This window comes from Mus musculus, chromosome 14 (genome assembly GCF_000001635.26).
Source record: "Mus musculus strain C57BL/6J chromosome 14, GRCm38.p6 C57BL/6J".
In the NCBI taxonomy this organism is placed as follows: domain Eukaryota; kingdom Metazoa; phylum Chordata; class Mammalia; order Rodentia; family Muridae; genus Mus; species Mus musculus.
Window position 1 is genome coordinate 99,564,715 of NC_000080.6, and position 12,191 is coordinate 99,576,905.

Consider the following 12,191-nt stretch of genomic DNA (forward strand, 5'->3'; position numbering starts at 1 on the left):
TTATATTCTGTCATTCCAAATCAGGAAGTGTTTTAGTCTTTTCTATGCTAAATTGACGGTAGCATTCAGGGGAGCTGGTTAACTCCTAAAGATGTAAACTTCAGAGCCAAAGGGGATTTCAGCAACCATCTAACTACTGCACTGTCATTGGGCATCTGCCATTGTGGCAGATGAACTTTGAATATAGAGCCAGGAATCAGATGAACCAGCTCTCTAAGGAAACTTATAGCAGGAGAGAGAGAACACAGCCAACCATGGTAACAGCGTGTGATGATGAGCTGTTGAATACAGGAAGTCACGAGAGATGTATTGCTCTCATCTGACTTTGTCAGAACACCAAAGAAGGTAACCTCGAACAACGAATGGGTGCTGAAGTGAAGATGGAGTGAATGAGCAGAGGAAGGCAGTGAGGAGGAGGGCAGAAGAATGGAGGAATGAGAAGTGGAGGAATGAACTAGAGAGACCAGAACGGGCAACCCTCAGGAGGTGATGCTGCCAGTACTTCAGGGAATAACAGAAGCTCAGGACCTCACAGGCAGGGAGACATCTCCAGTTCATCCTGGTATCACAGGAGGCCCCTGAAGGGCTTCAAGTGTGCTCTTATACAACCAAATTTGCAGCCATGACTTCCAGTCTGTGGGGAGTGTGCTAGAAAGAAGTAAGACTGGGGCCGTGGAGATGTCTTCTTAGAGACCATTGCTTAGAACAAAGTGATCATGCGAATGAGAAGGTGATTGAATTAGGAGACCGTTCAAAGGTGATTACATCAGAATTTGGTAAATGGTAACGGACATTAAGGGAGAAAGACAGCTCAAAGGTTCTTCACAGATGGCCTGTTTAAGCAACCAGACATTTGGCGGCACTGCTTTCCGAAAGGAGGAATAGCTATGGGGAGCGCATCGATATGTGTGTGAGTGCACACCCAGTGGAAAGAAGCGAACGGGGGAGTGTTGGGTGAATTTGTAACAGAATTTTCTGTTGCTTGCAAGATACTCAGCTCTCCAACAGCGATATCCTGCGAAACCCACCAGAAGCCCAGGAGACAAAGAGCTAGACTCATTACACCAATCTGATTACGATCCACAAATAAGTAGTTCTAAAACTTGCTTGCAAAACCAGGTGACTCTTAGAGATAGTTAATATATTGTTTTCTAAAGTGAATCTCAAGGTGGACTTGTTCGGTGAAATACTTTGAGTGAAGTTACTTAATGGTCAAGCGGGCTTCAGAGAAGCATTGAACAATATCCTTCCCTTGAAAATGTACAGGGCAGGATACAGGAACAAATTAAGCCTATCAGGGTCAAAATGTGCTTCATTTACGTAATAGAGTGTTTCACAAACACCTCACGGCCATATTCATTAAAATATGATTTATATGCTGGCAAGATGGCTCATTGAGCAAAAGTGCCTGCCACCAAGTCTGACAGAATCTGACCCCAGGAACCACGTAATAAAAGGAGAAAACTGATTTCCATGGATTGTTTGTCCCCCAGACACTGTAGCACGTACACCCCTCCCCAATAATGTAATAATTTTAAAAATTAAAAGAACACAATTTACATAAAATAGAGCGTGTGTATCTCAGGTTCGCAGCAGAGGAAAGAGCTAAGCTCTGTCGACCTTCTGCAATGGGGTTTCAGGTCACTTAGCCACGGACCATGGATATTCTGCTTCTCTTTCCAATGATCTCACAGTCTGCGATGAGTCTGTGCATAGACTTGTGGGACAGCTGATAGCCCTGACTGGCTGAATACTTAACATCAGATTTAGACATAATCCCAGGTTCAAGGCCTTCCTGTTTTATTCTTGTTTTCTTTCCTAAACACAATTTAAAGTTTGATGGTGCTATTGTTGGACTCTACAACAATGGACAGTTTCATCTTATTGTCTTTCTACACCATAGAAGATGCCAAGCAAATTAGTTTTGTTTTGGAGTTATGTCTTTTCCTTTTTTCCTTTACAGATTTGGAAAGACTGGGGCCACTACGTCATTTGAATGACGTAGGGACCTCGCGTGTGAAGGTACGCAGCATTTGCTCAATTAAACAGGCTTGTTTTAGAACTTAGCAAGGGAAGCAGCTGGGTAGTGTGGGAAAGCAAACTAACTAGAATATTCTCGCTGGTTTCATTGTCTCTCACCTGTTTCTATGGAGTTGAAGTTTAATGACATAGGTTTCTCTCAAATGAGCTCTGAGTGCATGTTTTAGGATATTTCTTATTCTCCTTGTATTCAAATCTCACATTTAACCATAAAGTATATTGTTAGGGAAAGATTGAGCCATTCCAAACCTGTGTCTCCTCATCTCCTGTCTTGCCTCCTGCCATTACTTTATTAATTCGTTCAGAAAATAGTTATCATCTTCAAAGAGTCAGTTTTTGCTTCCCATCCTAGGGCAGAATGGAGAAAGACAAGAGCTTGTGGTTATCTTAGAATCCAACAGCAGCACTATCAACTTTTTAGCCATATTTATGAAAGAGAACATATGTGCAGATGTGCAGGGAATTGAATCTTCCGTGAGCCTGGTGCTAAATGTTTAGTAAACCAAGTCTTGTTCAGATGATGTTTTCTTTATTGCTTAGTTCAATATGTGGTTACTTTGTGCTCTCTCTCAATCTCTCTCTCTCAATGTGTGTGTGTGTGTGTGTGTGTGTCTGTCTTTCTCTGTCTCTCTCTCTCTGTCTCTTTCTCTCTTGTTTAGTTACCAGTTCAATTAGATGTTTTTACAGTTAGATGTTTGTACATGTCTCTGGTCTCTGTTCCACCCACTCTTGTGACTGATTGCCCCAGAGCAGATGCCCGTGTCTAACCTAGGTTGTTGTAACACCCCTTATCTAGCTCCTGCGTCTCTTTCTTTTCTCATCCATCTCTGCTCTCTACCCTACTGCTTGCATTTTTTTTAGACATTTTCTTTATTTACATTTCAAATGTTATCACCTTTTCTGGTTTCCCCTCCAAAAACCCCCTATCCCTTCTCCCCTCCCCCTGCTCACCAACCCACCCATTCCTGCTTCCTGGTCCTGGTATTCCCCTATACTGGGGCATAGAGCCTTCACAGGAACAAGGGCCTCTCCTCCCATTGATGACCAACAAGGCCATCCTCTGCTACATATGCAGCTGGAGCTATGGGTCCCACCATGTGTGCTCTTTTGTTGGTGGTGTAGTCCCTGGGAGCTCTGGGGTGGTATTGGTTAGTTCATATTGTTATTCCTCCTATGGGGCTGCAAATCCCTTCAGCTCCTTGGGTCCTTTCTCTAGTTCCTCCATTGGGGGCTGTGCTCAGTCCAATGGTTGGCTGAGAGCACCCACCTCTATTTGTCAGGCATTGGCAGAGCCCCTCAGGAAACAGCTCTATCAGGCTTTTGTCAGCAAGCACTTGTTGGCATGCATACTCGTGTCTGGGTTTGGTGGTTGTATACGGGATGGATCCCCAGGTGGGGCAGTCTCTGTGTGGTCATTCCTTCAGTCTCTGCTCCACACTTTGTCTCTATAACTCCTTCCATGGGTGTTTTGTTCCCTTTTCTAAGAAGGATCGAAGTAACCACACTTTAGTCTTCCTTCTTCTTGAGTTTCATGTGTTTTGCGAATTGTGTCTTGGGTATTCTGAACTTCTGGACTAATATCCACTTAACAGTGAGGTCATGTCATGTGTGTTCTTTTGTGATTGGGTTACCTCATCCAGGATGATATCCTCCAGATCCACCCATTTGCCTAAGAATTTCATAAATTCATTGTTTTTAATAGCTGAGTAGTATTCCATTGTGTAAATGTACCACATTTTTGTATCCATTCCTCTGTTGAGGGACATCTGGGCTCTTTCCAGCTTCTGGCTATTAAAAATAAGGCTGCTGTGAACATAGTGGAGCATTTGCATTATCTTTTTAAAGCTTAAATCTGATGAGATATGTCTACACCCGTAATCATGGTTCTGGGTAATATATGATCTTTGTGTAGATTTGAAACCCTAAACTGATTTCATGTATTCCCTTAATTCTATTCTCTGTGTCTTTCTCCACTTTCTGAGTTTCTTTGAGAGACACTGCTACCATGTTATTCTCTTTCCTCATGCTCTATGCCCATTCTCCACGTCTTAGTATATAATCCTTTCCCCACTCCCTTTGTCTTCATTGTTATTAAAATGCTCAATAACCTCAGATTTCTCCAAATAAAAGGAATAGCATTCCCATTATTACTATAAGTCAATAGTCAAAGTGCCAGTCATTCCCATGAAAATGAAATATGTCTGTCTATGTACCCTATTTTAGATTATGAGTTTCTAAAGTAAGTGTATGCAAACTTCTCCTTCCTGGGACTTGTAGGCCAAAAAGATCTAATTCTGTCACTCTCTAAAGTCAGCTATCATAATAAAAGCATGCACAAACAGAAACAAACAAAAAAGCAAAAATTTGTTTTAAAAAAAGTGAACAAACCCTCAATTTCACAAAAATGTACAAATATAAACATTTGAATGTAATATCACTTTCCTATCATGAAATGCATCCCTTTCTTTTCATACAAGCGTTCAAAACCTTATAACAGTCCTTAGCTTGTGGATCATGCAAACACAACATGACCTTGTCTCTTCGGTATTTTCTTGACCCCTTACCCAAATGACAGGGTTATTTCATGTTTATTGCATATTCATAATTCCCGTACCTCTGGCAACCATCAACATACCGGGGACTAAATGAATGTTCATGAAATTGAACGACAAACACACATTGCTTTATGGTATCGTCCATCACAAACTGCAGTGATATGATAAATAAAACCTACTTAATTAGCAAGAAAATCATTTTTCATTTCATCCCCTTTGCAAAATCTCTCTGAAGTATGTTATTCCAATTTTCTGCCCTAGTAAGTATGGTTTAGTGAGTATATTTAATGATTATATGCATTGCCCCCAGGTCATGATTAACGATAAGAATTCTGGTGTTGCCAAGTAACATAGACAGAGAAGCTATAGCAAATTGAACTCCAAATGCCTACAGATGGGATGACAACAGAAATTGCTTTTCTGATGCAGATTAAGTCTGTGATATATGTTAATTTTTAGCCTCTCTCTCTCTCTCTCTCTCTCTCTCTCTCTCTCTCTCTCTCTCTCTCTAGTGGTGTACAGGAACTGAAGAAAACAAAACTAGCTAATGATCTTATTGACTAGTCTCCAGAACCATTGCCCCTAATATAGAGGATCTGGTGCTATAGATTTCTTTAATATTTTTCCTATCCCCCTCACTGAAGGGAGTTGAAACTGCACCACCGGTCAAGGACACAGCACTGGAAACAGGGAAATACACAACACTGACCTGAGGAGGAAAACACAGATATAGGTGTCATGAATGTCTGCTTTAATGACTAATTGAAGGTCTCCATTAAATGCATGTTAACAGCACAAAGAACACCATACTCGATCCTCCAAGATATTTGTCCATATGGCAGAAACAGAGCTTTTAGGTTCTTGTTGATGTTCTAGGAATACAAAGCTCACTATCTCCTGGTTATAGTAAAGTCTTCCCCCCCCCAAATATGGTCCCTTGAGAAGAGCATTCATCTAGGCAGAGAAACTCAGTCTCTGTTTGCTCTATAAAAATCTTTAAAAATAATGTATTGTGCTTGAAATTTTCATACATATATACAATATATTTGGATCATATCCACTCTCCACTATTTCCCTTCAACTTCAGGATATCCCACTCTGTCCCTCTCCCAAGTTCACATCTTCAACTACTATTAGTCAATTTGAGTTCAGCTCTTAGTGCTGACATAGTCACGTGGGTCATGGAGCCATCCACAGGGATAGCAGCAGCCTACCAGCAGGCACACCTCTAAAAGAGAATGCCTTTCTCCCTTACCAGCCAACAACTGACATTAGCTTCCACTTCCGTGGTGGGGCTTAGGGACTCTGTCCATTCCAGGCACGTGCTGGAACTTTAACTAGCTTGATCTTGTGCTGGTCTTAGGCAGGGAAGCACAGTTGTTATGAATTGATGCGTACACTGGGTATGTTGTGTGTCTAAAGACATTTCACAGTGATCCTTCCCACCCTACTAGAATGCTACTTACATTCTCTTCAATATAAGTGGTTTAATATTGCCCATATTAATACCCACAAAACTGCAATTGGTTTAATACAAAACTCATGGGATGGGTCTGCACAGACTGGCTGCTTAGTGAGACCTCCTGTGCTTTTGTATCTTCAAACTGCCTTGAGTAATCTCTGCAATGGTTGTGGTTTGTTTTAGGATGGCAGCACATTTCTTATTATTTTTCTGTACTTTTACATATGCACTTCATAGAACACAATATGATTTCTATGCCTTGAAGGCTTTTATAGATACAACTATCTAGGGAAAAGAGAAAATTGTGCAAAGGGCCCTGCATCTTCTTCTATTTGAAGCATCCATAGTTGGATTCCAATCTTGAGAGACCTGTTACTAATGGTCCCTGTTACTAACTCAAGATAAAGATATCTACTTTGTCAACGAATTCTTGGACGAAATACATTCATTGAGAAGAAAGTTCTAGACAAGAGTGGGCCTGAACCTGTAGAAGCATTTTTCTATTCAAGGCACAGAGTGGGGAAATATATCTGTCTTAGTTAGGCTTTCTTTTTCCTTTTTTTTAAAAACATTTGCTTTTATTCTTTTTAAGATTTATTTATTTATTTTATATATGTGAATATACTGTCACTGTCTTCAGACACACCAGATCCCCATTACAGATGGTTGTGAGCCACCATGGGGTTGCTGGGAATTAAACTCAGGATCTCTGGAAGAGCAGTCAGTGCTCTTAACCACTGAGCCATCTCTCCAGCCCTTAGTTAGGCTCTAATGCTGCAACAAAACACCATGACCAAAAAGGTAGTTGGGGGGAACAGATTACACTTCCACATTGCTGTTCATCACTAAGGAAGCCAAGGCAGGAACTCAAACAAGGTAGGAACCTGATGGTAGGAGCTGATGCAGAGCCACTTATTGGATTGCTTCTCCTGGCTTGCTAAGCTTGCTTCTTATAGAACCCAGGACCAACAGTCCAGGGATAGCACCATCCACAATGGGCTGGGTCTTCTCCTATTGGTCACTAATTGAGAAAATGCCTTAGAGCTGGATCTCATGGAGGCATTTTCTCAACTGACTCTCCTTCCTCTCTGAAGACTCTAGCTTGTGTCAAGTTGACACACAAAAGCATCCAGCACAACATTCAGGTGGTCACCCAGGGAACACGCTTTGAGAGGTATTCTGAAGGATCCTTTGATACAACTCCTTTTATCCTAAGTGCTACTGCGTTTGGAAATTCATGAGAATTCAGTCTTTAGAGTCAAATGTGCCCTCATCTTACCCTGCTTTCTATACTCACTCAAAGGCATCTGTGGAGTCCCAGTGATGCACAAATGCAGCTCTACACTCAGAAACAAAACCACCCGAGCCATTAAGACATCATTGGTCTTCTAGAGATGGAAAACTAATACAGAGACTAAGAGCTGACACTTATCTTACCTAAGACACCATGCAGAATAATTTATAGGTATTTCCTCACCTACTTAGCTTAATACGCACAAATTAGAAACATTAAAAACCTGTATTACATCTAGAGGTCTCTTTCTAAAGAAGTGGACATTATTTAAGGGCATGGAAGCAGTTTGGTGGAGAGGAAAAAAATTTGTAAAAAATCAAATAAGAGATATGGGACCTCTTAAAAATGATTTCCATCCCCAGTGAGTCTACATTGGAAAAAACTAATTTTTGATTGTACATGGTTATGAATTGCGATAACATCTGGGTTAGGGTTAGGAGATTGTGTCTATTTCTCCTCTCAGAGCTGGGACTGCATCTGGTGTAGACCCATGCATGCTGCCATGGTGTCTGTGAGTTCATGTGTGTATTGGTCCTGCTGTGTTTAGAAGGCCTAGTTTCCTTAGTGTGCTACATCCCCTCTGGCTTTCCAATCTTCCTGCCTCCTCTCCCTCAGAGTTTCAATCAATATCTGATTGGATTTTAGGTCTGCTCCGTGAGATGGAACCCATCCCATAATACTGTTCAGCTGTCCAAGAACCTGAGTCCAGATAGACAAAGAAGTGAGCGAAGAAGCAACTACCACTGCTCTGCTAAAGACACGAGGTACTAAAATGAGCTCTAACGACATTCTGCTGTACGCATAGATCAGTGCCTTGGTCAGCCACCGCCAGAGAAACCTTTTCCTGCAGGAGTTGCAAACAATTCCAGAGACCCACAGCTAAACACTATTGAGAGAGGGGGGGGGAGGGAGGGAGAGAGAGACAGAGAGAGAGAGAGAGAGAGGGGGGGGGGGGAGGCTTGGAATACTAAATTCGTTGTACCATAAAATTGGCAAGACTCTTTTTTTTTTTTACCTTATAGGTTCTTTGTCCTATGTACATATTATGGCTTCCAGTTTTGAGTTTTTATGAAATACCTGTGTGTGTGTGTGTGTGTGTACACATGTGTTTCTGCATCCATGTGTGTTACTTGTGCCTTATCTTTGATTCTTTTCTGTTTGCCTGTTTGTTTTGTTCAATCCAAATTCGTCTGGTTTTGTTTTATCTTGTTTTATTTTTAGTATTACCCCCTGGATATCTGTTTGCTTTCTAATGAGAGACAGAAAGAATTCAGACATGAGGGGAGGTGGAGAGGATCTTGGAGGAGGAACCATAATCAGAACATATTTTACCAAAAGTGTCTATTTTTAATGATAGAAAAAAAAATGGAAGAAAAAAGTCAGCTAAGAAGGTTTTTTGGCTATTTGTCTTTTTGTTTGTGTTTTTAAATGTACTTATTTGGTGTGTGTGTGTGCACATATATGCACACATTCATGCAAGTTATAGCATACATGGAAGTTAGAAGACAACTTGCTGGAGTTGGTCTCTTCTACTATGTGAGTGTCAGAGATCAAATGTAGAGCATCAGACCTGGCAGCAAGTGCCTCTACCCACTGAGCTATCTGACCAGCACAGTGGTTGCTATTCTTAATATTGTTTGCAATTTCTTCTCTTCTCTCCAGTGCTGTGCTGTTGTAATGTCCTAGGGAATAACCCATACGTTCACTTCTCTCTTCTCTATTCCTTCTTTGGTATAAACAGTCTCGGTTTGGGAAACTTATACATGCTGACGGTTTCTATATTGACTTCACTTGTAAGACCTGCCCTCTAAGTCCTAGAGTTATGCATCCAATTCCATACTGGAAAGTGCTCTTGAGTAGCTTTATAGATTCAACTTCAATGTTGTCAAATGTGAATACCTCTCTTCCCCCAGCCCTGCATTTATCACAACTGATAAATTCATAATTCCAGTGTCATAATGAAATCCTTGAACTCATTATTGACTCATTTTATTCTCTTGGTCCTCACATTTTATTTTGTTAAGAAATATTAGAAGCCAACACTACTAGTTAATAAGTACAGTGACTTACCCTGATAAGCTCTACTGAAGACCTATTTTTTTACAGTTGCATTTTCCACTTTTTCTTTTTTATTCAGTTCCCAAGAAGATGTCTATACTTCTGTAATATTCTTGCTAAAGATGCTATACAATACCATGAGAAGATATCAGATGAATGCAAGCTACAGAACATTCTAGAAAATACCTGACTGTTACTTATCATATGACCCCAGTCATATGACAAGGAAACACTGAGCATCTGGGTAAACAGATTAGAGGAAACTAAGAACCCAACCCCTGAGATCGCCATGGGCTCCACGAACAGAAGCAGGTGCTTGAGAGGACACTGGGGAAAAACAGGAGGACAAAGAGAATTAAGTCTTAATTAATTAAGAGAATAATAAATATATATCAGACATATATATATGTATATATATCACATATCATATATCATATATTCATGTGAATATATAAATTAAAACCAGAGAAAAACAAAATGCAATCTGTAATTTATGTTTATGAATATTATATAATGGGTATATAAGCTAACATTGGGATAAACTGTGTGAAGGACTTATGGGAACTCTTTCTATATGTGGTTTGCAACATTTCTGCCAAGTAAAAATTATTTCACAGCAAAAAGAGATCTTGCTGGGTCCTCCTTCACAAGTTTTATAGAATTAGGCCAGTTAACACCTCCTTGAAAACCACTTTGGATCATGGTTTTAATATCCACGAAGCCATTTTGAGCTTGACCACCGTCTTTCCGTGGGTATCGCCTTCTTCCTTTGTTTGAAACCCCATCAATCCCTGTTCACTGTCACTGTTCAACAAGCCAAGGTTGAAAGTATCTACATGACACCCAAGGGGATGGGGTTTTCAGTAAAGAATTGGATTTGGGGGGTATCAAGAGAAACAAATTTGAGAATTATTTGTCAGAATGTGTGGGGCTTTTGAAACCAAGATTGAATGTGTGCGCCTAAGGGGAAGCATCGACAGAGAAGTGAGCAGGAAAGACTGGTCATGGTTCACTGCAACCTGAATTGCAATGGAAATTCCCAATGGTCTTAGCTTTTTACAGTTGTGTGTCATCATCATCTCTATCACCATCATCACCACTTTCATCACTATGAGCTATCTCCTAAAACTTAACACATGAATGCAGAGTGTAAGAGATCTTTCCTCTTGCCCCTCCCCCCCCCCCCGGCAATGTATTCCATGTACCCCACAAGTCGAGAATACTTCTTGGCAGAAGTAGTGTAGATACTTTACAAATACTTGCTGATGTGTTTAATGAGAGGTAGGATAGGTAAGAACTGGAAAGTATTTTGGTAGGAAAAGTAGAGCAGACAGCATGACTCACGGCAATGGCCACACTCCACTCCATACAGAAAGACGAGGCATAAGGGAAGAGAGGTGGTGACGTTTTCTGTGACAAAGTCCAATAGGATACTCATTGTGTAGCTCTGCAACTCAGAAGGCCTATCAGGGATGCAAGGAGACATTTGGAAATCTCTCTGGTAATTGTGGGCATGAGAAGAATGACAAAGGCAGGCTGCTTCCAATCTATGTATTCATTTCACGAGAGATGGAGGCGAGGGTGGATGCACCCCTAGAAGGCAAATGGCAGGGAAGATGAGGTGGGGGGATCGATTAGAGAGTGATGGAGTTCAGAAACGAAGATCACTGCATGTTAGACACATGCTTTGGCTCCTTCAAAATTTGACAGAACTCTAGCTGGTTTATAATGGATGAGGGGAAGAGTTAGAGGATTCAGGTAGTTGCTCATCAGAAGCAAAGGGTGGTGGATCAGAGCCTCAAATGCCAATTCCATACAAACAAAACCAGTTTTAACATAGGTGACATTGTTCGGTTATACCAAAGCCAGAGTTGGGGCAGGGGACAATTGTGCCAGTAGTGAGGTATGGAAGGGACATTAGCCTTTAAATTTTGTAAACTCCAGTCATCAAGGGGACACTGGCAATTCTGTTGGTCTTTCTGACTATCACCTTGTCCTTTCCTTGGCACATAACTTTGCCACTACAGCTTGCACTTGGCAGAGATTTGATTCATCAGGGAAGACAGAACTCCGTGTTTGCACGCTTTAAGGCAGAGATGAAGTCTACTTTGGCAAGCCCCACAAGGAAAGAGAGAAAAGAAAACAAGAGCCATAGTCCTCTGCAGGCCAAGATACAGGATTAAAGACACTCGATCCATTTTAGAAAAGACGTCTGCTAGCATGTGTTTACCCAACGGCAGCTTCCTCTCCTTCCAGACTCTGGTCTGGTCCTTTCCCATTAGCCTGAAGTGGGGGAAGTGACATCTTACATGAGAAAACGCTGTGAGGGAAAAGGAAGACTCCATTGGTCCCCAGCGACCCTCCTGGGGTCCTCGTGTTTAGCAGGCATCGCCTTGGAGAATCTCTCTTGCTTATGTTTATATGACAGCATATCTTCAGAAATAATAAACACTTGCAACTCAGCCCCTGCAGCTCCTCGATCAACAGCGAACAGAGAATGGCAGGATTCCCATCTTATAACTGACCTGAGATCCCCTTGACAGGTCTAATAGGATCATGTGTTTCTAAAGTCTTGACAGAAAATCAGATTCTAAAGGGGCATACTGCTAGAGAGGCCGAGTGACTTCTTTTAATACTTTCTGAGTTTTTAGATTTGTATTCTCTGAGACTGAACTTGAGTGAACTTTCCCTCTTTTTAAAGATAGCCTAAGAGTGGCACTATACCTCATCCTGAGTCACCAATTATTGCCTGTTGATTTTGTAATAAAACATTCTGATCAAA

The 12,191-nt window shown here is 41.2% G+C and overlaps 1 long non-coding RNA gene across 2 annotated transcripts in view; it reads left to right on the forward strand.

Annotated features, from left to right (window-relative positions):
- Gm41230 (predicted gene, 41230) overlaps positions 1–12,191 on the forward strand; it is a 55,069-nt gene extending 42,878 nt beyond the window's left edge. For both annotated transcript variants that reach the window (NR_167778.1, NR_167779.1), the window contains exons 2-3: positions 7,997–8,115; positions 11,437–12,191. This is a non-coding gene — a long non-coding RNA (predicted gene, 41230). The remainder of the gene's footprint in view (positions 1–7,996; positions 8,116–11,436) is intronic.